This window comes from Symsagittifera roscoffensis, chromosome 4, assembly GCF_963678635.1.
Source record: "Symsagittifera roscoffensis chromosome 4, txSymRosc1.1, whole genome shotgun sequence".
In the NCBI taxonomy this organism is placed as follows: Eukaryota; Metazoa; Xenacoelomorpha; order Acoela; family Convolutidae; genus Symsagittifera; species Symsagittifera roscoffensis.
In genome coordinates, this window is record NC_087065.1 from 59,703,867 (window position 1) to 59,709,898 (window position 6,032).

The following is a 6,032-nucleotide window of genomic DNA, read 5'->3' on the forward strand; positions in this document are numbered from 1 at the left end:
ACTATCACTCTGAACATTATTCTTGTAATTTGTTTTCTCCTTTTTGATTTTTTAAGAACTTCCTCAACTTAGTTAGTACACAAGTTTTTGATTCAAAAGCGTCAACAAGAAGAATCTGTCATCTCTAATTTAAAAACGCCGGTTACGATAGCTTTAATTGGAATCCAATAAACCCTGACTTGAGGCCCGAAGTGTTATAAACAGTTTTTTTCTAGATTAATGAAATAAAAAAGCTAGCATCTCCGGTTAACTCGATTTTGAAATTTGGATTTAGTCCATTTATCTATAGTGCAGATAGATGTTTAAAAAATACAGCAATGTAAAATAATTCATTATCATTTGGTATAGAATGAATTTATTTTAGTTATAAGTTTGTTCACGGTCCAAGTTGCAAAACATTCGTTTCATCGGCATCTCCAGAATCAGCCTCAACTCTGGCCACAACAGTAGTGTTGGAGATAGCTGCGAGAGGATGCCACAGGTTCACATCACTGTTGATTTCATGTGTGCTGATTACTGTCTGCTTGTTGTTGCCTTCTCCACTCTTGTCCTCATCTGAGGACTCATCTGACAGAGTGTGCAGAAGGAGAGTAGCTTTATCAGTCTTCTTTCTGGTTATAATGTGATGATCAGACATGACCACGAATCTTCCCATCGATGCTTCTACTGGTCCCCATATAGGCCCCGAGATAGATGGAGATGGTGAGTCACTGTACCGATAACCAGTTACATAATCATCCATATAGTCACCCACAAATAACTGACCGTGTCGTAATTCCATCTGGTAACACCCATTCGGCCACTGCAGGTTGTCGTCTAGAGTGATAGTGGACACCCAGGTGTCATTACGGAAGACATGAAGTTCTTTTGTTCCTCTTTCATGCACGAGCAATGTGTTCCCACATGCAGCCATGTATGTGTCTTCAAATTAATTAAAGAGCATAGACACACTCACAGCGCAAACAAACCCACAAACAGTGAACACGATTCGGTTCATTTAGAATTGCGGAAAATTCAAGAATATTTTTGATGACTTAGCCCATAAATATATTTTAATTGTGTGAAGTAACTTGTTTTAAGCTTGTCATGCAAAAGTTATAAAGATAATTGTGATGTTTTTCTTTTGGTCAAAAAAAGGACAATCAATGCTCGAAAAAACTACCAGACCCATGTTCAATATGGGCATGATTTATTCCGGCCACGGAAGGTGGGGACAGGAACTTTGTCTTCAGTGTTCATTTAGTTATGTTTTCATGCAAAATCAAGTTCACAAAACTCCTTGATGTGAACTTAGTATTATATCATAACAAAGCCCTTGTAATCCTCTATCATATTGAAGCCCTTAAAAGATTATGAAGAAAAAAACGGTTTAGATTTTTGGTTTTTGGTCTAATTTCGAACAAAAGTGCAGTGAGCGAGAAATGATTGTTAACTTAAAAAATCGGTTATTTTGCTGTGAAAAACTTTTTTTTAGAAATCTAGCTACTGAAGTTTCATGTGGCACTTCCTTGGAATTTGAAAATTGAAAAGTGGAACAAATAATTTTTTTTTTTTAAATTATTTGAAAGAATCTCAAAAAATTTTCAAATTCGTAGTTCCTTTTTGAAAGACTGCTGAAACGACCGTTGGATTAGTCTATTTTTACAGGTAAAGTAATTTAAAAAACAGAAAAATTCAGACTAGTTTTTCTCGACACCCAAAAATCCTCTTTCAAATCACTGCTGAGGGGCTTTAATAAAAAACTACAACTGAGACCTGGCGAGGATTCTTTGATGTAGTCAAAACTGGCTAGAAAAACAGACCCAATGCCATGAAGTGTTCGGAAAATTTCTCGGATTTCATGAGGTTTAAATTTACGTTTTATATGTTCTTAAAAGTTTTAACTAAACTGGTACTGGGCATGAATTTAGAGACTTATGTTAATCGTTTTATTTAATCTCGCCCATGAGGATGTCTATGAACATTCAAGGTGGATGAGGAAGGTAGTATTTATAGATTTCACAGCCGCGGTCGCATCTTCACTGAAGTCCACCACAAATATTTGATATTCCTCTTTTTTTCTACCAATAAAATATATTCTGTGTTGATAGGATGTCATGTGGCGGATGTCATCGATCCCTGGCCACTGATGAGTGCTCATAGTACTTGAGAGGAGTCTGCCATTCTCAGCCGTCCACGAGTTCAAATTATCTTCTCCCTGTTGTACTTTCTGCTAATTCTTTGGTTAATGCTGATTAGACAAAGTTATTTATATATTTAAAGATAGTCCAATTAAGCGATCTAAGACCACATCCCAGATGGTTTATTTAATTAAACCAACAACCCCGGTGTTCGAAAAATCTCGGACAGGGGCGGATTTAAGGGGGACGCCCCTTTTCCCTCAGGGATTCGACCCCCTGCCGACCCAAAGGGTCCCCCCTTTGATACTTTTTCAGAAATCCAGTTTTGTCTGACCAACCCTAAATTTTTTCTAAAGGTGCCTTGGGCGCCAATATATACTAATTTTGAGGGGGAGCGCGCGCCAAAAAAAAACGCGTTTTTTTTTGTCAAAAATTTCCAAAAAGTTCCTAAAAAGGCCTTTTTTGGACTGTTTTTTCAAAATTTTGCCTGCGATTCGACCAAAAAAAGGTCGACAAAATTTTCGAAATTTTTTTGAAAATCCGCCCCCCCTCGAGAAAACCCTAGATCTCTCCCTGGTCTCGGATTAAAATAACTCAAGTTTTAGAACTTCTCAATAGAGCAACAATATGGAATTTATTCCTGGATTTATTGTTTTTTTTCATCTGCGATCACAATGTGTTTCAAATTCAATATCAGGCAAAAAAACACCGATGCGAAAAACATCAAGGCAACGATCTTTTGTGAGGTTTTGTAAGGTTTGACAAAAATAACATAAAATATCTCGTTTTGTAAGCTTTTTGGCGACGCACTTTATTTGAGAAAATTTAGAACAGCAGCCAATATTAGATGTCGTTAATATCATCAATTTGGCTATTTAGGAAAATATGACTGCAAAACTGAGGGAGAGGCGATAATTTTTTATTAATTATCGAGGCCAAAAAACGATACCTCGAAAAAGACCAGTGAACTATCATCACATTCAGAACATAATAATCTATATAATTTAGAATGATACTTTATTAAAGTCTGATAGTAACAAACAATGATTTCTGTAATTTGAAAAATTACTTATTTGTCTTTCAAAAAAAAACTAGCGAAAAACTTCAATCTCAAAACCGTTCGTTTATATTATGACTTATTAAACAAGCGAATTTTTGAGCACTGTGTATCAAAAGCTGCAAACTCACGAAAACACAAAATATGACTCATTTCAAAAAATTCCTCGGGATAACGAAACCGTAGGCCGATTGATCATCCTCCGAAAACATTTTTCAGAGGGCGTGAGTTTCATGATTCAACTCACGTCAAAAGTTCTTTTTCGGCTTCCTCAAAATTGTCGGACAAATTGAAAAAAGTCACTTCAGAAAAAAATCGTGTTATTATCCGGGCCGAGGAGCTCACTTTATTTTTTGACTTTGAGTTCAATCACATCTCAGTGCTCGGCCAATGAAGACTGTTCGAGAAAAGATCTGAGTCGAGAACAAACTCGAAACATACTGCAAGCACAAACGAAACATATCAAAACGTGGTCGAGCTTGGTCGAAACATACCCCGCGAGCGGCTGGAACATACCGATCGCACCTCGACTCGGTTAACTTACATACACCGTCTCTTTTAAATGGAAAAAACAATCTCTTCATTTTAAGCCCACAGGTTCATAAAGGTGAACATGAAGCCCTATTTTTTCTAAGAACGATTCCTTCAGTCAAAAAGTAGCCCAAAAATTGCATATAGTTCTGATCCAGGTGCACAACAGCAATTCTCCATGAAGAAATGACCGTCTCGTATGTTGGCCTTTTTTGAGGAAACTCATCAGAACATTATATGTATTTATAAATGCCCGATGCTCCCCCCCTCACTTTAGCCTCAACATCTACTACTTATATATATATATACTCTTTGGTCTGTTTAAAACTTTGTCATATGATAAATATATCTTTTTCTTATTTACATAGAGTGTGAAGTGATGATTTTCAAGAAAAAACTACATATTTTTCATTTTTAAATACTTTTCATTTTTTTTTTCATTTTAATTTCCATCAATTATTTTGATCCAAACTACTCCATAAAAATAAAAGAGCAGACCGAACAAGCAGGGCTTTGCCCTGATACAAGCATTCTTGTTTGAATCTGTAAACAAAGATATCACCAACTCTGCAACAGTATTGTGCGTTGGTTTATATGGACTTTTTTTGAAATCAACCTAAAATGTTTTTTTTTCGAGTATTTGGTTTAAAAACATGAATTTTAAACAGTCAAACAGACTATTATTTTTTTTCGACTTTTTATACAGCGGCACAGTGGCAGATCTAGTATTTTCTCGAGCGGCGGGCGGCCTTCAAAAAATTTTTAGAAAATTTTGTCGACCTTTTTATAAGATCGACCACGTTGATTTACCGAGTCCTCTTAGAACACACTGAAAACCCTATTTTGACAAAAAAATTGTGCCGCATGCTAATCTTTGAAAAGAAAGCTTTAAAACTCCTTTTCTGATCTGTTTTTGGAAAATTTTAATTTAAAAAAATGCGTTTTATCGGAACCCGAGCTTCTTCAAAGTTAGCATACGTTGACGCATACGCCTTTATAAAAATTTTTTGAATTGTCTGTCTAAAATTGATGTTATAAAATAATACCAAAAGAGAGACTATTTGGTTGGTGAGGGGGTCGAATCCCTGAGGGGGAAGGGTCGTACATCCACCCCTACCCACCTCTCCCACCTCCTCCCCGCCTCCCCCACCCACCTCTTCCCCGTCTCCCCTCACCCACCTCCTACCCGCCTCCCTCTAAGACCGCCCCTGCAGCGACATTTACATTAAATGCAGTTTTATTCTTTTTTTCTGTTCTTTTTTTTATTTTTAATTTGTTCGTTCTTCTATTCCATTATTCAATTTAAAAAATTTACAAGTGATAACGAATTTTGCTCTTTTTAAGCGGTTATTTCATTATGATGATGTAGTAAGAAAAAAAAATTCTTTTCGTTTTTTAGAATTCTTGACAAAGCTAAAATTGCAATATTTCTATCCGTATCATGCATGAAATGTTCGTCGCTGCAACATTATTTTGGATCATATGGCAACCAATGAAACTGGAAGATCTTAGACAACCCAAACTAACCAACTTTAGGTGAAACATCTTGATGCCGAACGAAAATGTGCATGCAATGTGGATAAATGGTAGAAACTGACTATTTTTTGGCAGGCTGGATAGCTTTTGATAGATATTCTGCGAATTGCAGAAACCAAAACTTTTATAAACTATTTAAGGATTCTTAGATCTAACTTATGTTTCAGCTGAAAATACCACACATAATTGAATGCGACAAATTTTTGAGGAGTAAGCAATCTCGCATTATATGTTGTTTGTAGTGTCTGTACTGTACTAGCGTGCTGTGGTAATCTGCATGGGTGCTGCAATCCACCCAGCGATTCATAGTATTGTCCAATTAAACCTAATTCGGGCTGATCAAATTGTAGGTAAACGAAATTCAAGTACCAACACATTTCATTATGTTCTGCCAACTGATTCAACAGCTGTAGCGCTTGTTCGTCTCGATGTTCTTGCAAGTCCGAATTTGTCGGTTGACCATGAAACAACATCAAGCCACTGAACATCAGCCACATTGATCGCTGTGCTGTAGAAAGTTTGATGAAACTAATCAAATACCTGGCGACTCGTCTGGCTGTGACTTGGTCTTCTGTCGTCAAATCTTCCTCAATTAGACTTTTCAAAGCCCCTAAGAAGCCGGCGCCTGCAAAATACCACTGTTCACCAGAAAGCATATCCAATTCAAATCTGGTCAGGTTACGATCCATCGTAATCAACCCTGTCAGAAGCACCTGTCTTTCCATCATCATGGTTATCTCGCCTTCATACTTTGCCAGATTGTCTGCTCTTCTTCCATCTTCAATTGC

The 6,032-nt window shown here is 36.7% G+C and overlaps 1 long non-coding RNA gene across 1 annotated transcript; it reads right to left on the bottom strand.

Annotated features, from left to right (window-relative positions):
- Positions 1 to 318: 318 nt before the first annotated feature.
- Positions 319 to 5,583, bottom strand: LOC134845090 (uncharacterized). The gene is made up of 3 exons (XR_010162708.1): positions 5,427 to 5,583; positions 1,963 to 2,197; positions 319 to 921 (listed from the first exon to the last, which is right to left on the bottom strand). It is a non-coding gene; the product is annotated as an uncharacterized LOC134845090 (long non-coding RNA).
- Positions 5,584 to 6,032: the final 449 nt, after the last annotated feature.